Here is a 25,866-nt window from a genome sequence, read left to right as displayed (position 1 = left end):
CAACGTCAAAAATCAAACCGAGAAGCAGCGCTGGTGCCCTGTAAGGCTACAGGGAATTAACCCCCAGCCTGGGGCGGGAGATGTGCCGACCGCCCCTCCGATTTTTCCGTTTTGTATCGGTTTCATTCCAGTGCCTGCACAAGGGGAGTATTTGCAACCATCAAGCTTGGGGGGGGGAAGCCTGAGGTTATGGCAAAAATATTTACTTAAAAATTAAATACTTTCTGCTCAAGTGCAGGAAGATAAGCGAACCTCTTTGTATGACTGTTCTCTAGACAAGCCTCCCAGTATTGGGAAGCAGCATTCAGCTGATGCTGAGCAAACAAGAAAAATGCTGACTAGCTCGTTGATGAGCTTTGGTGTAGCACAGAGCCATGAAGAAACCTCTTTAGGAACGGGAGCCAAAAGCATTTCAGCCTCTTTTGTGTGACCTAAGAGGCTGATACAGGGTTGGCTACAGCACACCTAAGCCAGCTTCCAAAGAAAGCACATAAATCACCGTATAGCTGTGGCTGTCAGAGCGTTGCTTTACACTTCATGTGTCCAGAAAGTCTTTGTGAAGCCACATTATCAAAACCAGAGCGTTCGCAATACTTGGCTCCTGCTGGTTGTGTTTGCCGCGATCAGCAGTGACTAAAAGGTTGGCCCCAAGGCCCCAGATGGGGTTTGCATAATCACTGCATGGAGAAAGTTTTGCTTTTCTGTTTTCAGTCTGCCCCATTTCAGAACATCGTGATATCTTAAGTGAAAATAAGAACGGTCTAAATAATAATACCGGGAACTCTGTTCTGTAAAGCAAGGGGAAGAGTCACCTGCCCAGCCGATTCAAATACTTCTGTGCTAAATTCCTGGTTGTTCTATCAGCTGGGTGTCTCAGCACCCAGACAACAACCTGCTAGAGGCCTTTAAAGTACATTTCTTAGCAGAACCCTCAGCACATCTCAACTAGCAGAGCTTGAAACACTGACTGGCATTTGCTTTCCTCTGTCAAAAACACAGAAGAGCTGGTTTTCCAGGTTCACAGATCAGATCTTTACTGTGAGCCGCTCATGAGAATTTTTTCCTTTGCTTTAAACTGCAATTATTGCCAAGGAACAGCCACATGGAGACCTCTTTACTCAGTGCATCTGCTCTGGACACATCTGGGTCACACCTGCTTGCTTTACCACCAAAGGTTTTCTGCTGTTAGTTTTGCAAATGCTTTCTACTTCTGTAGTGCTGTGGGTGAGGTTACTCATTGCAAATACTCTTGGGGTGAGGATGTGAGCAGCAAAATAAGCACAATATAGCTTTAAAATCCTGAATTCAGTTTATAGCAGTTGCATCTGGAATCAGCGAAGAAATCAGATGCACCCGAACCTGCAGCGAGAGCTTGCAACGCTTTTCCAATCTACGTGAAACTCAGGTCTGAAACACCCGCTCGCTGCTCGTCCTACGGAGTCACCTGGAAGATGCGAACGAACTCGTAAGCAGTGCTGGAGTGGAGCAACAGGGGTTTCAGGGCAAAGAGACTGAAAGCCAAAATCTCTCTAGACATAATGGTGCCATCAATGAATCAAGACAACCATGCCCTGAACAACACAGCACCCTGAAAAACACAGCGCCTAGACAGCCTGTTGCTAAAGAAAGTTCAATATTGCAACACCGATTAAGTAACGCATTGACTCGACAGCCATGGGCAATATGTCCAGACAGCGACTACAGACCTCAAGCAGTGAGAAAAGAGCAGTTTCCACTAAGCTAACCCCTGCGAGTCCTTCAGTGACCTTGAATCGACACAAACACGATCCCAGTCCGTGTTAATATCTCACATGCTGCCAGAGAGCTACTTACAGCTACGAGCAAGGAGGAAAGCGATTCTGCACGGAATTAGGCAACATCGATGATTGTGTAATTGCTGGGACTGAGCTAAAGTGAACAGGCACATCCTCGTAGCACGCGTGGAGGACTCATCTCGGGTACTGAACAGCAAAGCAGAACATCACAACATCTGTCCAGCACACTCCAAGGTCTGAGCTGGTCGTGTCTGGGTATGTGCTGCACTAAATACATACCTTTTTTGCTAATATAAACCCAAAATGAGAATCTTTTTCATAAGGCAGGAACCTCATCTACACTGGGAAAATTCAGACCTGTAATTCCACACTGGTACTTCTGAAAAATCACTCCCTATAGCTTGGTGTTAAGCAAAAACTCAAACTCTTAACTACATGCTTCAGAAATAATTAACAGCTCGAGGCATCCTGGGCTGGTGTGACACTCGCTTGTGGGATGCTTGTTCCCTGCCAGCTACTGACTCCAGAAGGGGCTTGTTTGCATTTGGGGTCAGCTCCTTCTAATGTCACTGGAAATGTGAGTGACCTTTTGCAGCAGAGACATCACATGAGAGTAAATACTGCTGCTTTCTTCATACACCCATAAAACGCTGATAGGAGAGCAGTCCTGTGACTTCTTCTAGTCATCTTGTTTTTGTTACTGATCTGGCTACAGAGGGCAAAAATGATGCTCAGGAGAAACTCACAATAGGTCAGCAGAGCTGGGGGCTCCTCCTCCCTCCCCAAGTCAGCTGCAGGCAGGCAAAACCGAAGAGGCTTGCTTCCAACCGGGGATGAGGACACAGTTTGATCAGCCCGATGACTACTTTTGCACTTGTTTCAACCGCCAAAGCAATTACCCTAAAAGAAAAGGCCAGTATCTCCATGTGACTGCAGCGTCTGTGCGGCTGTTTTCATGCAAACCCGGGTCTTTTGGTAATACCGATGACTGCAACATCATGTGAGGGTTTGCAACAAGGAGCAACTCCTACATCGGCGCTGGAATCCGCTGGGCAGACAGGGAGAGGAAGCAGAAGGTCGTTTTCTTTTGTCTCTCTTACAGGAAGAGAAGTCACGTTGGGCTGGCAGCGGTTCAGCTCTGAGCTCAGGGCTGGGACTGGGAACTGCCGGGGAAAGGCTGGGGCTGGAAACCAGGCAGAGGCTAAAAAAGGAACTTTACACATTGTGTGAAAGGGTTGTACCAGAAAGCACGTGAGGGATCTGCCTTCAGGTGATGGGCAACCTTTGGCTCACTGACTATTTGCTTATATTTAGAAAATCATCTACTACAGGTGAGAAAAAACCAGAGATATGTAAAACATTCAAACTTGCCTGAATTCACGGCATTAAGCACTTGCTGTTACGCAGGTGCCATCCTTCTCTCTCACACTGCACCCACTTGAGCATCGCTGGCACCCGCTCGCCTGAACCTCCAAGTCCCAGGGGACTGCAAAGTCAACCCTCTACCGAAACTCTGAGAATTGCCCAGTGGCACTTATTGCCCCCAGTTTTTATCGACACCCTGGACAAGAAACCCAGTTCCGTGGCTTCTTTAACCCCCCATTTCTGTATGAACTCACTTGCCAAATGAAAAGAAAAATTACTCCTGTGCCTGGCTGCTGGCTTGAAACCGAAAGAAAGAGAAGGGCGAAAGCTTTCCCTGCGCACAACAGCAACACAAACCCTGACATCTGGAGAAGGGTCGGTACCGGCAGCACCCGCTCAGTCAGAGCTGGGAGAGAAAATACAATCACGGGCTGCAGGGCCTGAAACTGCTCGTTATCACAGAAATACTGGTATTGCCTTCCAGTTGTGTGTCTAAACAGGAAAACGCAGGACACCAAGAATATTTTTAATAATAATGAGTCTCCAACGCAGGTGGCCTACTTCAAATCACACAGATCTTGAGGCAAAATATACCACTGAATAAAAAAAAAAAAATCTCTGCTCCGATAAAAGTCTCATTTAAGAAACAGATTTCTGTGTATGCTCGGCCAAAGCACGACAAGCCTCCTGCTTCTCCTGGGGAGCACGAAGCTCTCCAGCCGGGCGTGCCAGGCCCTGGGGGTGCCAGAGCAGGCACCTGATGGCCTCTTGGCCACGAGCATCAGCCCTGCGGCTCCTGGGGAGGGACGAGCCCTTCAGGGTGACCAACCCTTCGCCCAGACAGCTCTCCCCAGCTCCAGAAGCGCTCGCTCGCTCTCATCTATACACGGACTTACCGCAAACAGCCCTCACGTGCATCCACTTTTAATCCTGAGCAAGAACGCTTTGTTCCTGTTTGCTTAATCTGAATTCAAGAAGCATGTTTGTGGGGGAGAGAAATGGTCAAAACATCCTGCAGGCAGAGCAAAAACTGGTTAAAAATTATCTTCTCGAGCTGTTTGGGGCTTCCTGCTTATATTTCTTTTTAAACTGTTAGACAGTTTAGACAGTAAGGGCTCCTAAAACATTTCCATGTAAAGTCAGACCAGACGAGCCTAAATAATCAGCGAGAGATTTTCACCACCCTTATGCGAAAAGCAAGTAGCAGCTCTCACACCATCAATCAAGGCTCTTCATTTGTGGGAGTGATGACTGACAGTGATGGCAATTAAGCAAAAGGAGCAGTCAGCCCAGTCTTCCCATTTAAATCTACAACAAAATGTCCAACTACAACTGGGTTTAGTTAAAACCAGTATAAGGTGCTTCTAATCCAGAGCAGGCCTACCTCCAGTCGGGGAGATGTACTGGTACAGGCACTGGCCTGTGAGTCCACGCACTCAACAGCAGCAGCTTCCCGAGCAGATGAGACCTCGGGCTTTGCCTGCCCACCCCGAGATGTGCCAGACAATCACATCTCACTCCCTTTAAAGAAAGTTTACACAACGGACAAAAGTACTTTTAAACGTGGTCCAAAAAAAACCACGTACGCTGAAAAGATGTTAAAAGAGGCACCCAATTTAGATCCTGCTTTGCCTAGTAAGTGAAGAGCTTGAACAAACATAATTAGCCCAGTAAAAGACAAAAATTAAGCCTTCTTTACTTTTGGTACGATCATTCCAAGGTGAAACAAACCCCAAGGCAGTGGCCCGGCCCCCAGCTTGCAGCATCCCCACCTCCATCCGGCTGGCAATGGCGAGGGGTGCACCAGGACCCACTCCCCTGGTTTCAAACCAGATTGATTCAAACCGGTACACGATGGACCCGAAGTTCAGTTTGACTCCAGGGAGCAGAGAGAGCCGAAGGCTGGAAGAGTACAGGTGACCAAAGCTGCTCTTTGTGGACAGCTGTGTCAAGAAATAAAAACTCAATCCAGTATCACTCAGTGATTTTTCCAAGAAAAAATGGCCACAACATGTACACACCGTTTCCCACCACTCTTGGAATATTCCTGGGAAAACAGAGGAAAGAATAAACAAATATTCAACACAAAGTGATTGAGAAAGTCCTATAAAACACCTGCAGCCTCCTCACAACGACGAAACCAAGAAATCTCATAGCCTGTGATATCAGACACGGGCGATGCTCACAACACCCGGTGATCTCCGCTGCCGTGCCGGCGGCTGCCGTGTGCCCTCCGCGTGCCGACAGCGCCCGGTGGCCCCGGGGGACCCTCCTGCTCATCCCAACCCGGGTGTGCTGGCACTGCCGGGGGGGCCCGGCCCAGGTTGGGGACGACAGAGGCGCTGACGAACGCCGGCGGCAGCGGTGACACTTCCCAGGACAGGAAGGTATTTGCGCGGCGAGCAGAGCCCGTGCCCACGGCGCGGGCAGCGAGGGACGGGCAGATAAGGGAGAGCAGCGGCGCTGCAGGACGGGGCATTTTTCACATAGCCAGCATTCCTAGGGGAGGCCGGCGCTGCAGAAATCCCTTGTTTCGGTTAATAAAAACACATAAAAGGGAGAGAGAATGCATCAAGCTTATTTAGCCACAGCAGCAAATACAACACTTAACTCACTCCGCAGCCTTGGGTGCTGTGCAGAGACTGGATGGGATTATACCGTATTTTTTAAGGCAAAAAAGGTATTTCACAGGTGTCTGCTCATCAGCACCCTGCCCTCCCCACATTCACTTGTGTCAATACAGCTTATATCATGCTTGTGTATTTTAAACAGACCTGTTTATAAGCTTCATCTCTAAATACCAAAACAGAGCTGAAAGCCAGAGGAAAACTGGAAAACCATCACCTCCAGAGGGGCAAGTTAACCCGAACTGGAACAAACGACAGGCACCGATACAGGAACCAACGTGATCTTCTGGCTGCCCGTTTTATTGCGTTCAGCAGTAGGGGACAGGCAACAGGAAATTCGTATCCCACGATAAGCTCACTTACAGAGGGATTAGTGGAATTTTACTAGTTTTCGAAGCCATTTACACAGATACACGAACCACCACGCTGGCATTGCTTGTCCAACGCCAGGCCGCTCGTCGCCTACCGCACAGCGACAGCCGAGGGAGCCGAACGCTCCGGGCCTGGACCGCAGAGGGTTTAGATGGTTTGGCTCTTAAATCACAGCTGCAGAAACCCCTTCAGCGACCGCTGCACCTCTGCACGAGAAAATTAAAAGAATTCGTGCTAAGACCTAACTTACAATAAACAAAGCAGAGCACAGCCTTGCATACGTGGGTGGCATCCCCCACCGAAAGAGGCAATGGATTTTGATGTATTTAAGAAAGCTGAACGAGCACCGATATTAAAAGTCTCGTGGAAAGATTTCTATTGACCTTCACGTTTGCAAAATGTGAAAAATTTCACCTTTGAAATGACTCGGAAGCCAAGTCCAGCCTAGCCGTGTGCCCTTCAGCCCCAATTTGCATACCTGCAATTTAACGCTAACTGCATTTGAGAGGACATGGCCACACAATATTTCTATTCTGCTCGAAAAAGCTCTGCCACCTGCCCCGCTGTGTGACCACCGAAGCACAGACGGCCGCTTCTGTCACTGCAATGCTGCTGTTTAGTGACCAAGCCTGGATAAAGATCACACAAGAGACTCACCCGAGGTGTGTATAGCTGGCACTGTAATGCATAAAGCACAGCTGTTAATCCCTGGGTAATTAACATCTTCATTCAGCAGCTGAAGTTACGAGGAACTCTTTACCAGGGCATTTAAAAGTTACAGGTTACGTACGCACGCCAGCAGTGCCGCACGCTGTCAGCTTCTACAGCTGATCCTATTCCCCCTTTTCTTGCCCATTCCAATAATGTTTTGTCCAGTGTTTCTTGCCCAGGAACTGCATGTTAATTTTGAAAACACCACCTCACTCATTTTATTATATTTTTCATCTTAAACCCCACTATATTAGGATTAGCAGTAACACACTCAAGCTGCTTAAAAACCTCTGGACTTAAGCCCTGAACTTCAACTCCTGCCTACTCGTTCAACTCGCCGAGAGCCAGACAGTGAGCAAGATGAGGATAAGGTGCTGTACACTGTCTAAACACAAAACCAGCCACCTAAATGCGAGGTTTTTCTCTTCAAAAATCTAATATCAAGTCCCATTGGCAGCATGAAGGCAGGCAGCTGTGGGGACAGGTCAGCCTCTGCCAGCAACACGAGATCAAGTCTCCAGAGGACCATTGTCAAGCTTCTGAAAGAAGGGGGTGAAATAAAACAAAAATATTTGTAAAACGTAATGGGATTTTTTTTCCACCACCACTGGAGAATGTTTTTCAGGCAGTTAGCCAGCACCACTTCAAAGAGCAAAAAAGCATGTGGTTTTTGCGCAGCTTTGTACTTTAATATTAAACACAAGAAGCAGCCGGGCTCAGCGAGGCAGCCAGGCAACCGTCGCTTTGATGCAGGCGAAATAACGTCAATCGGCTGCATCACTGCAGCGGCTCCGGGGTCGGGGAACCCTCCCACAGCATCTCCCTGCCCACGCTGCCAGCGCCATGGACCGCTCCCCTCCGCAGCGCTGCCGGCTCGGCGAGAGGAGGGGGAGGAAGGCAAAAAACCCCCAAGACTTCGCTTTTCACTCCGGTAAAAGGACAAAGCTGAGTCAGACGCTAACTCACAGGCGGCTGTTTGTAAGGTGTGGAGGTAAAATGCAAAGGCTGGAGCCGTCCCACGGCGGGGTCGGGAGGAGGCACAGCCCGAGGGACCAGGGGTGCCCCTGCAAGAGCGTGGAACGGGGATGCAAACAATCTCCTCTCTCAAAGGTCCTAAGGAAGAGCTGGTCCTGACACAGCGATTGCCCCGCTCTCGCTCAGGCATCATTAAAAAAAAATTAAATTCAGAATAAGCCAGGCAAAGCACATTTATGGCAGCCGTGTTTGCGCTGCAACACACCGGACTTTCACGCACTTTCATTTTAATACAGGATCATTAACTACACGTTATGGGCTTGTTTTGCAACTGGCTCCTGACTGTCTGCAGAACTTAATTTAGACATATAAAAAAGACAGGTCTTAACTAAGCAAGAAGTGCAATTTCTAGCAGCTCTGCTTTGCTATGAAAGCTAATTGTCAATTCCTCAAATTCCAAGTAATTAAAAACCGGACTCCGGTTTCCCTTCCCACTGCTTAACCTGTTCAAGTCTGGCACTAACCTGGCTACATCCAAAAGGACCCAGACCTGAAGCCGATTGCACTACGGCTCTCCCAGCCCATTTCTGCTCTCTTCCGAGCAGGTTTTCAAGGCCGTGCAGCGGGTGACCGCGGGGCAGACCGGGACAGCGAGCTTTCCGAAGCATAAACTCCATCAGCACCTTGCACAACGGGAACCCAACCCGACCCGCTTGCAGATACTACTAAAAGCCTGATGTTATCGCCGAGAGATTTGATTCACACCAGGCTCGTCTCAGGAAAGCCAAGAGGAAGCCCTGCAGATTTCTCAGTGCTTGCTCCACCACAGCATCCCGAGGGGCTCACACCAAAAAGCAGGAATTAAGAGACATGATGCGTAGGCCCGCGCTGCCTCGTCGGTGGCAGGCAGAGGCTATTCCTAGCAGCTAGCTCAGATAGGGCGGTTTATATTAAAAAGGGAAAGTCCTCGTGCTATACGAGAACCTCAAATGACTGCTGCTATTTGCCTGAAGTTTCTCGTTCACGCTAAGATTAATTAGTGCTGCACCTACCTGGAGTCTCCTATACTAAAAATAAAGGGAAGAAAGGCAGGAATTTAGTATTTTGTGAAAAATGCCGATTTGGGTTTGCCAGGGTGGCCAAAAGCTGCGTTGATATCAGTTGCTACTATTGCTAAAAAAAGCCTGCTAGGCAGCACAAGTATAGTCCTTGGCATCGTGCATCTCCTCCTCCTCCTCCTCCTCCCGCGGGTGGCCGGGATCCAGCCCCGGCACGCAGCCGCCCCGGCGCTGGCTGGAGAGCGGAGCCGCGCTTTGCCGCTCGGCATCTGAAGCGAGTGAGCGGCGCTGCCGCCTCCTCGAGCCCCGAGGAGCCCGGACCAGGCGTGCAAGCTCTCCTCCCCGCCGCACGCAGGGTCGGTGGAAGGTTCTGGTGGGAAAGGGGCAAGAAAAATCCCCCCTGTCTGACTGCAGCAGTGGATGAGCTGATGGAGAAGTACGGCTCGTGGGACTTCTGCTTCTAAATCCACAAGGTACTTTTCCTCCTAAATGGTTTGAAATAGGATCATTTCAGCTGCTGCACAATATTCCTTCGCTCTTCCCTGGGAATTTATTATTCTGGAAACTGCCAAGGATACAGCAGAGATTGTTGGGGACACGCTGTGACAGGCAGCACCCAGCGACCCATGTGATGCTCGGAGCACCCTCCGCTCCCACCGCAGTCGCTACAGAAAGGCAGAACCTGCTTTGCCACTCAAAACTCCTGTGACCATCCAATGGTTTTCAAACAGTTATGAATAAAGTTAACAACAAGGGGAGAAAGTTCACTTTACCCTGCACTTACTCATTTTGTAAGAAGCGTGCTTACACAGAGAGAGCTTTTCCCAGTCAAGAGCAGAATGTTCACAAGGGTGCAACCTTTTGGTGAAATTTCAGTCTTACTCAGAAAAGCGTCTTACAAATTGTCTTGACAGAGCTGGAGTTTGCGGTATAAGCTCTTAGTGACAGCAAAGGCAGGAGGATGTTTTAGCAAGGGTGTGGGGAAAAAGGAGGAGCTACAACCCAATTTAGTAACTGAACTACGACCTGCAAGTTGATGAGTGGGTAATTGATGGAGGAAAGGCAAAGTGCTCGCTCCAGAGCACCGGTATTTCCTATTAAGTAGGAAATGATGGAGAGAAAAGGTAAAAGCATTTGCAGAATATGACAATGAGAAGCCAGGTGGGTTAGTCACTGAAGACTAGTAACACAAATAAATCCAGTGTGCGTGTTCATTCATCCCCTCCTCCGAGGGCTTCGGGATGCTGCAGACATCGCACGCGGAACGGCTCCACGTTAAGGGTGAAATGAGGTAAATCGAGTTCTTGCAGGGGAAGGGCATCGCTCTGACAGCAGGTAAATCCCACAGAGCGGAGCTGGAAGTGCCAGGGGAAGCGGCTGGGTCACTAGGACGTGAATTCAACCACCGCAGAAGATGGCAACGGACTTTTGGTGAGCTCCTTCCCAGGCTGTTGATCTGGGGCAACGGCTAGACTGATGCAAAGGGAAGATCGGCTTGTTTTTACTTATTAAAGTGGAAGGAAATGCTTCCATAAATAGGGACTACAGGAATCTGTACTGATGACATTTGCTCTGACCTCATTCATCCTCAGGAGATGTAAATACTGAATTTCACTCTTGACTGATGGACAAAACAAGCCCTGAAAATACCTCTGAGTTGTATGGGAAGGAAAGTGGTGCTTTGCCTTTTTTTTTTTTTTTTTGTAACCAGAATAGAAAGAGGAAAAGCAACCGAATTCCTGAAAAAATGAACATTCACCTAGAAAAGACTGTTTTTAAGCACTGGTTCGAGCCCAGCCTGCTTTCCTCTCACCCATTCACCTCCCAAACACCCTCAAGGTCCCTGATACAGGAACTGATTTACAGTGACTACAGGGCAGCAGGTCAAGGATCACAGGCAAGAGCAGCCTGTTGCTAACTTTCTCCTACTCTTCAGCAAGCTAGTTTTTTTGCTAGAGCATCCCACACACAAGCTTCTGGCTTGCTTCTGAGTGAGCCAAAAAAGGGAAAAAAAAAAAAAAAAAAAAGAGACAGTTTGGAGCAGGCTGGAGACAGGAGAAGCTACTTATCCTGAAGACCACCGGGGGTTAAGGCAGCACTTCTATGGCTCAAGCACTTTCAGCAAAATTTTAAAACACCACCAAATGGTCTAGCAGTAAAATCCACAATTATTGCTAGCTTGCGTGCCCAAGGCCGGTGTGTTTACCAGCCATGGCTTAGACCTGACAGTTTTACATGTCTGACAGCAGCAGATCTGCTGCTTGCAAACAGTCCTCAGCCTGCACTCAGAGCACTCCGCGTTGACTTACAGATTTTAAGCAAGGACTAATTACGCATGCCTCCGCAGTCAGAAGGGCGTACGGAGCAGCCCAGCTGTAGTATGACCAGCCTGGTCACAGGAGAACAAAGGCAATAACTGCAGGACAACGGGGAGAGCTGGCAGAGGGAGAAGAAAGCAGAGAACAGTCATTAAACCACTCAGAGAATCATGACACATCTCATGCTGCCACCCACACTGCAGGCAAACAAAATAAAACAAACTAGTAATGAAAAAGAACAGCTGATACTCCAGTGACCTGACCACAGCTCGCAGGGCACAGGGAAGCTGAGCTGCGTTCCAGGTGCCAGCTGGTGGCCATGGCACCTCCGGCTCCTCCACTTCCACCAGTTTAGTCTCCAAAGCTTTGGTCTCTCACGCCCAGACCTGCCAGACTCAGCTCTAAACTCAATTTGTCCTAGAGATTACTCTACAGTCGAGCCTTGTGAGCACACACGCACGTCCTTTGAAGATAAACACTGCTTGTACCCCGTGAATCAGCGTAAGTCAGCGCCGCTCTGAGCACTACGGTGGAACAGAGTCTCATTTTCTGAAATGTCAGAGTAGGAGTCTGCAGCTCGTTAGTGCCAGCTCCAGCGCCCAAGGATGCACAGTGTGGTAGCGTGCCTTGAGGAATTAAGTAAGGTCAGTCCCAAATTTAGGGATTGGCTGAATATTCTGCTAAAGCGTCTTAAATGCAGTTTGTTAAAAATAAAGGGTTTATTTTGATACAGCATACAGCACATTGCATCATCTGGAGTGTGCGGCGAGACAGATGGTAGGAATAAGACAGAGCCTTCCCTTCACGGCGTTTGCTTCCATGTTAGGAGCCTCTTCAAATGACTCTGCTTAGTAAGTTTTCCAGAGGCTGTTTAAGGCAAGAGAAATTAAGAAGATGATCAGCACTCCATTAACATCTGAAAGGAGCTCACAGCACTGAGAACAGGCACACAGTAACAAGAAATCCACTGCCAGTCTTACAGTATTTTTATTATTGTTAATATTAGCTCACTGGCCAACCAGTGCTGACACTTCAGACAGGGTTTTGCAGGAATCCTGTAAGTCTCCTATCACCCCCCAATCACCCACTTCATCACCACCAGCCCTAACTGCTCCTCCGAGTCAGAGCATCAGAGAAACATCTTAAAAGCCACTTTGACCCAACGTTGCACACTTCTAACGCCAAATACCTCGGTCCTCAAAGATCATCGCTGGAGAACAGCACCCCCCCACCACCTCACTCCCGCCAGCATCACATTAGGATTTGGCTGCCAACCTAAAATCGTTGGCAATTTTACGGCAGCGACAAGATGACAAAACGCCTGCTCAAATCCACGAGTGACGGACGAGCGCGGTGACATTCGGTTCGGAATTACGAGCAGAGAAACTGCGATACGTCAGGTGGCAAAGCCAGCCAGCGTTGAGCTAATGTTCTCCTGGAGTAAATAAACCCTTGGGTCGACCTACAGAAAGTGAGGAAGTGTATTTGAAGGCAGCAGCATCCCAAAGTTAAAAGCAATAAACGGCTAAAGCTCCATGTGAGCCTCTTGGCTCCTACATAGCCCGGAGCTCCAGATAGAGCATCTGAGATAATTACAAAAAGCTCCACTTTGCTGCCGGAGCCGCAGAAGCGAGGCAGAGCTCAGCGTGCCGCACGGCTTCCCGCCGGGGCTTTGGCTCGCCGCGGAGGAGCGGGGCCCACGGAAGCCAGCGCAGCGTCCTGCCGAGCCATCCCCCCCCCCGGAGAAGGCCCGCCACGGTACAACTGCCTCCTGCAGCGGCTGCGGCCGTACGTTTGCAGCGTTCAGGCAATAAAAGGCCACGCAATGCACAATCCTTCTAACGAGTTCCCCTCCAAATTAACAAATGTCTTTAAGTACCAGGAAAGAAGCATCACCACGTTGCGGCAGAGCCAGTTCTGCGTGTACAGAATGCAAAAATTACAGTTCTTTGAAGATATCTGGGAAGTGCTGGAGGAGTGCAGAGGCTGCTTTAATTGCTTTAACCCACTGCTGCACTCTCTCCGCAGCAGACATCACTTTCTAAGGGTTTAAATCTGAGCTACAGTAGCTGTCCAAGGCTATTTGCAAGTTTATTGTAAACACGTCCCACTTCTCAGGCCTCTGCTTCAAGCAAGATAAACAGCGTGGCAATTAAGCTGCAACTTCTGTGCCAAAACAAGATAAATTAATTTTCTACTGAAGTTCTGCAGAACTATCCCAAGCTCCCGGAAGAGCAGCCTGGGGCACGGGCAGAGAAGCCAGCGGGCTGCAGGCTGCGACGGGGCTCCGGCACGACGACACCCTTGAGCCGTGCTCACGCTTCGTCAGCAGGTGGGGGGGATCTTCCCTCTTCCCTCGGGGAGGCGTTTGGGACCCAGCGCTCGGAGCAGAAGTCGGCTTCCACGTGCAATACCCTCGTGCGCATGCCCGCGCTTGGGTAAGCCCATGGCCAGGCTGCTGGTAGTCTTCTCCAGTAAGGCCTGGCTTTAAAAGCTCCGGAGCAGTATTAAGTGAAGGGTTATCATGAAAGTAGAACTTAAATTAAACCTCTGATGTAGCTTTGCACGGGAAAAGCTACACGCTGTATTAACTGATACACGGCACCCAGGAGAGTGACCCATCCGTCTGTCCAGCCGACCCCCGGGATGTCTGGAAGACACCGCTGGCTCACGTGCAGCTCCCCGCCGCTCGGCGCAGGGCCGGAGCCATCTCCGTCTTCTGCCAGACCTTCCAGGTCCACCGGCCAAGCCGAATTCAAAAGCACTGCTGCACTCGAGCAAAGACCTCGCGCACGAGCCCAACCCGAGGTACAGCTCAAGGCATCTCGGGCCGTCGGGCAGAATGAAGTTATGGATGGGATAAGGCTAGAGATACCTTGAGTAATTTAACATGCTCCAACGGCGTCCTGCTGTGTTTACAATTAAAATACCACAGGAAAAAAAACACTGTCCGCAGAAAGGGGAAGAGATTTGTGATTGTTTCCTACACCTTGAACCTCTTCTGGCCTTGAATTCTTCAGTCAGATACTGCATTCAACAGGTTAATGAGCTGGAGAGCTGATCAAAGGAGAGATGTTTATTCCCCCTTTAATTTCTCTTCGAGTCACAAATGCTCACAAATATTTATCTGCAGAAGTCACAGCACTAATCCCATCTCCTTCCTAGCTTTTAAGTTCAGTGATCAAAGTTGTACAATTTCTTGAAGACTGTGTTTTACTTTCAGTTAGTGGTCTCTTCTAAAGAATAATTTAAAAAAGCATTTTTCATAGGGGAAATGAAGAGCAAATGGGTATGTTCTAGTGAAAATTAAAAGGAACATCAAAGTGAAACAAGGCAGCTTAATTTCACACCATCTATTCCTAAAAAGGATGACTGTAGGCAATCCTCTTTCAACAAGTGTCGGAATGAGGACTTCACTTTCCCAGAAAGGCATTTGGAAGCACCACCTCACCTACCTCCCCACCCACACACGTACCCCCAGCTTCACAGCAGAGTTTGTGTGGGAACTCCTCTACCTGCCCCCAATCCTCTTCAAAACTGAGAGCGACGAGCGGATCCCTCCTGTGCTCCCACCCGTCAGCGGCACGAGGAGAACGGAGGCTGTGACAACCGAGGCGCTTGCTCAGAAGGTGGCCCCGGGCAAGGGCTTTGGGTTTGTTTTCCCCAGCCCTTCCAGTCTCAGCTGGGCCCAGCTGGGAACACGCAGCTTTCAAGCTCCGACTGGATTTTTCAGAGCTCACTTGTGAAGTTGCATTTCACTGGTAACGACACGAGCCCTGCACAGGCCAGGAGCACCACTGACATTTCACCTGCTGAATAAACGAGGTTAAAACCCCGTGTGTGGTGCGGTAAACATTTCCTAACGAGTATGAACCAAAAGAAAGAGTGTGACTGAGCTCCTTTAACAGTCAGCACTGGCTGTTTCCACCTGTGCTGCTGCCAGGGCTGTAGCTGCTGCCAGGGGACAGGCGGTACCTTTGCTGGGCAGCTGCGCTGGGATGACAGCCCGCTGCCGGAATGGAGGAGATTGAAATTCAGCGCTGTGAGTCAGACAAGCATGTGCGGGGTGTATTCAACAACAAACCGCCCCCGGGTGCTGCAAACACGCCGAGATGGCTCAAGCACCCAAGGCAAGGCCTTAGAGGTGCACTGGGGGCACGCTGCTCCGCGAGCTCAGGGAACTGAGGAGCTGCAGAGTTTTCCAATCCCTTTGTGCTCGTTTTCCCTCCTCTGCCTCCAAAGGAGTCGAAATTAGATTTCTGCAGAAGCAAAAGGCCAAACTTCCCCACATGAGGGCAGTAATTAGGGCGTTATTAGAAATGCCTTCCGAGGTGACCGTTCCCTCCTTCCCCCCCTCTCGGTGCACGCTGATCCCGGGGAGTTGTTTGTCTCCGCTCTCCATTTGTCATCCTCACTCAAAGAGCACATGAGTCAGACTGTGCACCACAGATGCTGCCGCTAAGAGCACACTCCATTTGGGAATATTAGCAACCCTGCAGAACAAAGACAGCTAAAAAAATAAATCCCCATCCACTGACTCCCCATCAACTGTGCCAGTAAGTGCCTGGTAAATGTCACTGGCTTTAAACTTTGTATAAACATCAGTCCTTGGATGGTCCAGATTAACTCCTCGACTGCAGATCAGCAGCACACACCTTATAAAAGGGCAGCGACCAGGCTGCACCTTCAGCATGGCACAACCAGTGCCTGTCCCAGGGGTGCTCACTGTAGCTCTGTCCCAACGAATACCACAAAGAGGAAAAAGGAGATATATAACCTATTTTCGCACAGCTATCTTAGAGAGGCTGGGTTATTGCTACGTATAGTTCTCCAGAACAACAAAAGCGAAGCAATTAATATTCACGTGGACCAGCCACAGCAGAGAGCTCAAGCCCTGGCCTGAGACCAGCAGCTTTGCTCTGGAAAAGGGACCTGACGAGCTTCAGTGAAACAGCACCGACCACTGGTGCTCTCACCACTGGTTTGGAATCCATTTACCACAACAGAATTAAACTAGATAAAAGGAAACACTTGAGCGCATGTAAATAATCCCACTAAATAAAACTATGCATGATTAAAAAGCCGTCAGCTTCAGTGCTGATAAACCTCAGCAGCCCCTGACTGCACTGTCACCGTCTCACCGCAGCTCTTGGCAGATCTTAACGCTCCTTTCAGGCACATCTGGAGAACTCTCCTCTTATCTACAAGAAAAACACAACCCAGAAAACACACAGTGACCCAGTTCCAAGTGCACAACTTGTCTGTTTTCGACCGAGCACAGAGCCAGCTGCAGCGCAGACTGTCCTGACCAGAGGCAGCTCCTCCGCCGGCGCCGGGCTCTGCGCAACGAGCTGCTCCTTCCGCATCAGCCTGTTCTGCTTGTGCCGAACTGCTCGTTGTGACACTCACAAACTGGTTTTGCAGAATCCTGCAATTAGAACAGCACCACCTATACAAATGCCACAGATTAAGGATCAAGAGCTCCTCTGCTCACTAGAGATTTTTTTTCTAAATCTGCCAGATTCGGATTAATTTGCATGTAGTGTGTTTTGAAGCCACGAACTTAAACGAAGGAATGGAGGAGTTTCCAACAAAAATGGTCGGCCTCTACACACAGAACCCCTACAGAGCTGATGGGTCATCAGCCTAAAGATCCACTGTGCAAAGCTGCTCACCCTGGATAGCAGCCAGCAGGAGAGGAGGGAAAATGTGCAAGAAACCGGGCAGTCCCGCTGGGTCATAGCTACTGTTCTTATGGTTTCTAAAGCTCCAGGAATTAAAATGATTTGAGGCTCCTCCCTTATCACCACTGTATCTCATCTGTTCCTTCCAACCTGGGACATCAGTTACACAGCACTCACTTGTGTGCCAACAGCTGGACAACACCCATCTGGAATGTTAACCTGTCCTGGAGGTCTGAGTGTGCTGAAAAGGCCGATTTAACTGAAAAACTGCTGCAAGACTCTGGAGGCAACAGCACCACAGAAAAGCAGTGAACTGCAGATCTTCAATTACCCCCCTGCACTCCTACATACCCCTTCCTTCCCCGTGTGCTCTACTACAGCATCTCCTCCGTTCCCGGCAGGGCCCCAGAGCTGGAGCTGCTGCTGCCAATGCCGGGTGTTGCCGCTGCGCTGAGAGCACCCGGGATCAGGTCTGGCTCAGGTCTGGCCTAGCAAAGCGCGACGACAGCGGGGAGCAGAGAGCAGGCTGTCTGCAGACCAAGAGCCGCTGCTGTTCTCCTGCCTGAGCAGGAAAGGGGCAGGAGACAAGAGGAAAGATAATTCTAAAGGAACACTTTCCTAATTAACAAAAACTCACCAGCAAATCTCATGAGTTTGATGTACAATCTCTATCCGTCGGTATCTAAACAAAACATTTCTCCTATAGATACTAATTTGACAGCGTAAAGGACCTGAGATCAGCTCACGCTTCCTAAATCCTCTGCAGCCCCTGGTCGGGGAGGTGGAGGCAGCGAGCAGCCAGCGGCAGGCACCGCTCGGCGCCCGGCACGCAGCGCGGCCACACGGAGAAACCAGAACAGAGTCTGTTTGCAAGGGCAGGGCAGGTACGTCCAGGTAAGCAGCAGAAGCATCCGTGCTGTGTCCAGCCACCCTTTACACAGACCAAACCCCGGGCTCTGTGCCGCCTCCACATGAACCTCCCTAACTAGTGAAACACAGGCGGCGTCCTCGCAAAAGGTATTAAAAGCTTATCTTTTAGACACAACATGATTGTTATTAAGATTTGGGTATATTAGAAAGGGGATGATGGATAAAACAGACATAAACTCGTCTTTACATGACTTAAGTCTTAAACAACAGAAGAGGCTGGGAACATCTTGCTTTACAGATTCATCCCAGCGTACCTCTGGAAGAGGCTGTTGTGTTTCAGGACGTGCCAAATCTTTGAGCAGAAACTGAATCGGATTCACTGTTCTCGTGCTGCTTCCTGCACCCTGGCAGCCAGGACGGGGGCAGGCAGCAGGAGATGACTTTACCTTGACAACGAGCAGCCCCACCAGCTGCGTGTAACTGTGCTGAGGAAGAGGCTCTCGAGGAGGGAAAGGGGTGGTATCACGGATGTTTAGGCAGGTTGTGGTGGGCGCAAACAAATCAAAGCACGGGCCAGGTGCACTCTGAGGTAGCTGTGCTGTGCCCCGAAGTACCTCGAGCTAACTTCCACTGCTGACACCACTGCCCTTGCAAAAAAGAGATCATCACAGATCTGCAGACTTTCCTAGAAGCCTGGAAGCCAGGGGTTTGGTGTCTTTACATTAGGAACAAGCACAGAGCCTGGCTGTTGAAACCAGGGTGCACTGGTAAGCACCTAAGCACCCACTTGGGCTTTGGCTCATCATATCAGTGAGAGGAGCGTGGTTTGTCGTTTCCTCTGGGCACAGCCTAACGCTGCCACTGAACAGCTACTGCCTGACACACGGCCCCACGGCCACCTGATAAACAGCAGAAGCTCCCGTGGTCATCGGTGCGCGCTGCCATCGCTGTCAGATCACTGGGCTGAGGCTCTACAGCTCTTATTTGGGGAAAAACGGCACTGCCCGGGAATCAGCATCAGCCAAGGGCAGATTCAATAGCAGCAGGCACAGCCAGGGAAAAAAAAAAAATGAAAACAGCAAAGGTTAATGCATCACAGGTCCGCACCAAGAACATGTTTGTCACCTCTCCAGGTCTACTACAGCCCTAGCCAGGCGAGATAGGCTAAGCCTGTCCCTGAACAGGAATGAACTCACCATCAGCACAGCCACGCGGTCAGTCTTCGCTGTGCTGTGCCTTTGTCTCGCAGGGACAAAATATGATCTGTTGGACTCACTTCTGATGTGGAGGATAGCTTGTGTCTACCCTCCGGCTGTTTTCACCCTGTACTGATGAACACAAACAACTCTTAATTAAAAGCACTAGAGTTAAGTCTTCGTCACATTTTAAAGGAGGCAAAACCAAGCATGTGGCACGCTTGAGTCATAGAGCAGGTCGTAGAGCAGAGTACCACCAAGAGTAACCCCACAGTTCTCCTCCTTTTCCTTTCCAAATAATTAATATTTATGATAAATGTATTTGCTGCTTTTGGCTTGTTTGGCAGCTGGCCCCTTGGTTCAAGGGCACATGGAAGCCTCATGGTTACCTTCCTCCACCTCGAGCTTTGTCTTACTTCTGCGCCTATTTCTATAGGACAGCCTTGCCTGCACAACAGCTTCGAGTGCGGGGAGTTCGAGTTTTGCTGGATGTTTGTGGATCCCACCACCGGCCGTCACCTCTTTAGGAACGCAAAAAAAAAAAAAAAACAACCCACAATAAATTTGCAGTTAGAGAACAAATCTTTAAATCGGACACTCGCAAAAGCACGCAGAGCTAGGATCCTACAAAAATGTTAGAAGTGGGCTCTCAACAGCAAACTAATTATAAATTTCTCTTAATAGCACGTTAAACCCAACAACTTCTTTTGCAAAGACAGAGGGCCCCAGGCCTGCTGAACTTAGAGCAACACACAAATGCTTTTGTATATTCTGGCAACAAAACAGGTCTCTTTAAACTACCCGATATTTCTGGACCATGGAAAGGAGCTCTCCATCTCATTTACAGCCTTGCTAACAACGTGGGAAACTCATTACAAGAAACAAACACCCGAGGTGTTGCTTGCCACCTCCCACCTATCCCAACAAGCCCCGAATTAAACTACTTCCCAACTGTTTCTCTCCTCTGGGAAAGTAAATAGTGCGAGGGGCTGATCCCACACGCCTGCGGTGCGGCCTCGGGGGCAGCCAGCTCGCGCACCGCGCTCGTCCCGCTGACCGCGACGAGATTTGTGCGAGCGGGAACAGCGCGAGGGAGCGCAGCGACGCTCTTCCTGCACCCCTCGATGTCGTGGCGTGTCCCCCTTCAGCCGGCCCTAGAGCCTGCAGCGGGACACAGGGCAAAGCCTGCAAACCCAGAATGCGGAGCAGCTCGTAGGCTAAACAGCCCAGAGCACTTCGCACGGGCTCTTTAAAGCGCTGGATTCGTTTCTTGTGAAGTGACCTGCTGACACCGTGACAATTTTAAGCAGCACATAAGCTGGATCAACACGGTTTCCGAAAAGCTGCTTTGAGCTCTTCATCCATAAGAACATAATTTTATCAGCTCCAAAAGAGGAAAAAGCTGCCTCAGATGCAACTAACTCATAAGCTTTCCACCTGAAATCATCCACATAAACAGCCCCCATACAAAAAACATTTGAAGGCCAAACTTAAGCATCAGTTTGTTGAATTAAGCCGCTCGCTCCCACTCCCCTTCGCAGAGCTGGAGCCGGGCTGGAGCCGCCGGCCTGTGCCCTGGACCTGTGCAGACCCCAGATCTGGACGCTGCGAGCTCAGGGCTCCACGTCAGGGAGAGAGGGCAATGCACAACCACAGCAAAAAGCTGTTTCTCAGGCCCTTCCTGGAACTCCATCACACTGAACTGCCTGTTGATTTAGCCGCTGGTGCAAACTCGAGCAGAGCCAGCCACCAACACAGACAGCCCTGGCGCTGAACCGAGCTCCAGCAACGGTTGCAGTTCTGAGCAATCTTTTTTTTTTTTTTTTTTTTTGCTCTGCTTGGAACCACGTAAATAGCATTTCTGTTTGCCATTAATCCGTCCACGCTTGCTCTTCCCGGAGTAACCACTGCTGGGAACAGATCTGTGTGTCTTCAGATGCCCAGGGCTTCCCCGCCACGCCGCCCTGCCAGCCCTGCAGGATGTAAAAGAGCCGCCAGCGCCGCGAGGAGCGGTGGTGTCACCGGCAGGACAACGGGCAGAGCGGAGGCATCGAGGTTACGCTGGGGAACGCAGAGGAAATTGCTGCCGAAAACAGGAGCAAGATGTCTGGACGTGGATAATCCTTCCGCAAACTTTGTGACATGGGTTTGTAAGCTAACGACTATAAAAGAGATTCAATAGGCTTTTCTGTGAAGCCTCTGCAAACCAGAGATGCTCAGGGATACGGGTGTCACTTGGGATTTCGGCCAGAGATGGCACGCTGCAGGCATGAACCAGCATATTCATCGCTGAAATTCTACAGTAGGCACAGAAACAGCTGAAAACATTAAGGAATATTGTTGTTCTAACGTAATCTTACGCTTTCCTACTTTTGCTGACCATTTTAATTGGCAGGTGAAGTATTACGGCAAAGCATGCTCAGAATAACGACAGCTATACCTTTATTAGTTTCAGTCTAATATTAGGAAGGAGCAGTGGTGTGAAGGAGGCAAATTATTACAGTCCCTGAACACTCGAGACTAGAGCAAGCCCTGAGAGCAACAGGAAGGAAGGGGCGAGGATTAACAGAGACCATTAGCTGCACATCACCTGCAAACCTCATTAATTCTGCTATTTGTTAGAGGGAAGAAAAATAAAGCAGTTGGGTATTACAAGAGAGAAATCATTTGAAATGCAGCTGTTTTTTCCGAAGTGCAAGTTTCACACTTAGGAGTTCTGGAAAAGGATGCTGGCACAGCACCCAGGCAAAAGCTGTTCAAAGAAACTGGGTGTTTAGACTTGGGTGGAGGGACACTGCCTACCTGGGCGGAAACCCACGATCACCACCGGGCTCCATCGAAACCAGGAGCAGCGGGCTGAGGCTCCAAGAGGCTAAATTCAGCTTAGATTAAGAAAACCTGACAGCCAGGGGAACTGCATTCTGGAATAGTTCTCATACAAGCTGTTATGGTACGCTCACAGGCATCCTAGCGCCGAGCAGGATTTGGTCTCTGAGGCAGTTTCCAGAGCCGTACCAGGGGTGGCTGCCCCCACGTGCCAACCGGGCACCAGCAGGTTTCGGGTGCTGAGGCCAGAGCAGCTTAGTGACACACGAGGAGCGTGAGTAACACAACCGAGCACTGATTCAGTCACCCAACCGCAGGAAACTCACCGAGTTCACCACATCATCTTCCCCCTGCCCTCCCACGGCGGGAATGGCAGGGGAGGCGATGGGAGGGGGCCCAGGCGAGGCAGACAGATGACCTGCCGGGCTGGGTAACTCTGCGAGATGATTCACACAGCCCCAGCCGTGTGAACGGCTTGCAACCACCTCGCTGCTCTTCCCCATCCATCTGTAAACACTGGACCTAAGCCATTTTATTTCTCCTGGGGAGACTCCCAGTGTTGTTTTGGCACAAAGACAACGGAGCAGCCGTTCCCACTCTCCCGCTATGGCAGTTTACTCCAAAACATCTCAAGCTCTGAGCTCACCTCCCGTCCTGCTGCCTTTCAGGGTCCCCCAGGGACCATCACTACCCTTTTCGCCCAAGGTCCAAGCTCTCCGAAACCAACTGTGCTCCTTAAACTGAACTTGTTGGGCCTGTGAACCTTATTTCAAGCCATTCTTACCCAGTAATGCATTTCCCAGATGTGATGCTCAAATGGGAACCGGCTAGAAACCCGTTCTGGTGAAGCCAGCTGTGAAATCCAGCACCCGACTGTGGGAAAGCAGAGGTCATTTCCCCAAAGTTAGGGAAAACAAAGAGGTGTCGACTCATTCGCAGAACGAACAGCAACATCCGTACTGAGAAAGACAGACCAAAGGCAGCATCAGATCTGAGAGCAATGGGAAGAGATCCCACCAAGCAAAAATAAATACACCGTGCGTATCCCCAAGCGATGTGTGCAGCTACTCCCCCACTGCAACTGCAGCATTTCAGTCGCGTCCAGCTCAAGTTGTTTCAAGCTATAATAGAGCAGATTTTTGGTGCTGCTCGCGCTCTCACAGCCCTGCACTCGTTCAAGCTAACCACGGGAGATGAGGGTAGCTAGCCCTTATCGTTGTCTTGCCCACTGAACCTGAACCCCTGCATCAGTTCTCCCCTCTCCTTTTTCCACGATTCAGCCAAATAGCAAGAGATCCTTGGACTGACAAGCCAGCTTTGAGAAAATGGTAAGAGCAGGTGCTATTAACGGGCATAATGTAGTGGGTGCTCCCAGGACACACCCTCTCCCTGGTCTCCCAGAGGTCTGCAACCACCCCCCTCAAAGGGCTGCATCCATCGCTTCGGGGTACCCCAAAATCAAGGCCCCCCAGCTCCCCTTCGGTGTAACCGAGGGACGGTATTGTGTCAGGATGACCCCAGGGCAGCGAAGGAGACACGGACCCAAACAGGCCGGGCTCTGTAAAGCCCTGCAGCGTGACACGGCTGGAGGGCAGCCCCGAGCAGAGGGACCAGGAATGCATTCGGAGGAGACCTACTGATAAGTCTGCTGCAAAAAGAATGTTTTAGGGGTGACTCGTGATTGTGACAGAGATACCAAATAGTTGCTTGGTGTTGGTCTATACGCTCAGCAGAACAGATTTCCTTTAAACATCCAACTAAGCAAACCCTGACTCTGTATTTTTGAGGTAAAGTTGTTTGAGCTTTAGTCTCATGTCTCTTCTCTGTATACAGAGGAAAATTCACCATCAGGCTGCAGTTCATGGAAAATTGGCAGAAAGTGTGTTCATATTGCCAAATTTAGTCTGATACAAACTTAACACTGAAGATGTTAAGAGGTACGAGGAAAGGAGAAATCTGTGAAAACAAACGGGTCACAAAATCGCAGCGTCTCGAGGTACCTCTTAGGAGACTGAAATCTGAACACGGCCACTGGAGAGAGAGAATCAGGACGCTGCCCCAGATCTTTTTTTGACATGTTAAACTGGGATTATCTCAATTATACTAAAAAGTCATACACAGAGACTGCCACGATCTCGGAATTTTCCCCTGCTTATCTGCACACTGCTGATTGTGTCTGATTAAAAATGCAGAGGAGTTTTGCACATGCTGCAGAAAGTAAATTCTTAGAAAAGCATTTCGAGCACATAGGAGGGAAAGAAAGCTGGTTTGTAAGGTCACGTGTAGAAGAGAGGTGAAGAGAAGGGACATCAAAGAATGGTCCATCACCGACAAATTACAGACTGGGGAAAAATGTGACAACTCAGCTGTCAGCCAGGAACATGAGAGGGACCTTCTGAGAAATCAGGTGTCATTAAGTGGTGCTGGATGAGCATCTAAGAAAACGCTCTGAGCGCCTCGCTGAGCTCAAATTAGATGTGGAGAACTGAAAGTCCTGTCCTCGTTCAAATGCAATCCAACTTTGAGCAGCAGCTGTTGCATTTAGAAGTGGGTTGGTTTTGTTTTTGGTTTTTAAATACGAGCACCAGAGACAGGGCACAAATTCACCTGTCAGCTCGACTCTGAGCACAGCAACCCCGGGAAGGCAGCAGCCTGGTTTATTCCAGCCTTCTTCCAAGATCACCACGTTCCCCGGCGCATTTTCTGAGCAAAGTTGCTTTAATGCCCGCCTCAGAGAACAGCCAGTCATGCCCAGTTCTGCAGAGGCACACAGTGTAGTTAAAAAATAAGTGGGTCCTCTGAGTCAGTCACTCTCACCCTCCATTTCAGAGCTACACAGTGAGCAAGGAGAGCCCCGAGGTGAAACCACAGACCCGAAGGCTGCGGCCCAGGCTCCTCCAGAGCTTTCCTGCACGACCTTGGGAAAACAACCGACCTTCTTTTCCTTCGAGGCCACTGTAAATTTTAACAAAGCACTCAGACACAGACAGAAAACAGCATTTGTCACCGAGGAGACAGGATTCCTGTCCATGCTGATAAAGCTGTAAATGTGCTTGCACAAGGACCAGCAGCTAACCCAAAGAAATCCTTCGCACAATGCAGAAGTTAACGATTATTCCTCCACGGATCACCTGGCGCAATCTCACATGACACTGCAAAAAGTCCTGAGATAATTTCAAGCCATTAAAAACCCCACCAAATATTTTGTAAGATACATTCATCGTCAGTAGGGAGCAAACTAACAAAAAAACCTGCTCAAGACAACCTAAAGGGTTGAATTACAGTTTATCTCAAAGCCCGCATAATGTGTTTGCAGACTGAGTAACCTTTTTTTGCTGACCACGAGGTTTACTGCAAAACATGAACAACTTTCACTCTGTGGCTGCTCCAACACGCAGCCATGACATAAAAGCCCCCAGCCCTGCATCAGAGTCAACTCCCCTCCAACCAAGGACTGGGGCAGCTCCTGCAGCTGCAGACGAGAGAACCCTGGAGGGTACAAGCCCAAAAATCTGAATTTCTGCCTTCCGAGCTGATCTGCTTCGCTTTTTAAAAGGAACCAAGCTTCAAGAGGACAGCCCCAAAATACTTCCCATTGTTCCTCGCGCCAAAGCATGACAAGCTTTGGTCATTCTTGACAGATCTGAGCTTCCCAAAGCTTGCGTCCCCAAAGCTAACCCCCAGCAGCTCCATCGCAGCAGCACGTGCTAGGATGAAGGCTTTTGTGCTGCCTAGTTCAAGTGCAATAATTCAAAAAGAAAGGGAAAGGTTTCTTACAGAGCTTCAAGAAGAGTTTGGATGTTTAGCTGCCATCCCACAAAAACTAGCAGTTAATGTGTTTTTAGCCACTTTTCCTCGCAGAGTAAAAGAAAAATGAAGAGCCGGACTGGTTTGCAGAGGCAAAGACTTGCAAAAGCAGTTTACATGACTCACACTTTTTTTTTTTCCCCCCCACAGTGAAACCAATGAGGAGGGGCAGCAAGTGTTCAGCACGCGAAGGAACCGTTCCCTTTTGTTCCTGGGGCTGGCTGCAATAGGATTACAAGTGGCAGTGTGGGCCCTCCACAACTGCTCGGCAGAACTACCCTC

General features: G+C 49.7%; 1 protein-coding gene across 9 annotated transcripts in view; it reads right to left on the bottom strand.

Annotated features, from left to right (window-relative positions):
• The window catches only part of GNG7 (G protein subunit gamma 7), a 77,620-nt gene that overhangs the window by 20,333 nt on the left and 31,421 nt on the right, over positions 1-25,866 (bottom strand). The window contains exon 1 of one of the 9 annotated variants that reach the window (XM_074809032.1): positions 18,952-19,039. The exons of 7 other annotated variants lie outside the window; for them this stretch is intronic. The gene's annotated coding sequence lies outside the window, so the exon portion shown is untranslated. Of the gene's footprint in view, positions 1-5,255; positions 5,385-18,951; positions 19,040-25,866 lie in introns of those variants that run through there. One more of the 9 variants, XM_074809031.1, reaches the window with a different exon arrangement.

This window comes from Strix aluco, chromosome 29, assembly GCF_031877795.1.
Source record: "Strix aluco isolate bStrAlu1 chromosome 29, bStrAlu1.hap1, whole genome shotgun sequence".
NCBI lineage: Eukaryota > Metazoa > Chordata > Aves > Strigiformes > Strigidae > Strix > Strix aluco.
The sequence above is the reverse complement of the archived record's forward strand: the minus strand, read 5'-3'. Positions and strand labels throughout refer to the sequence as shown.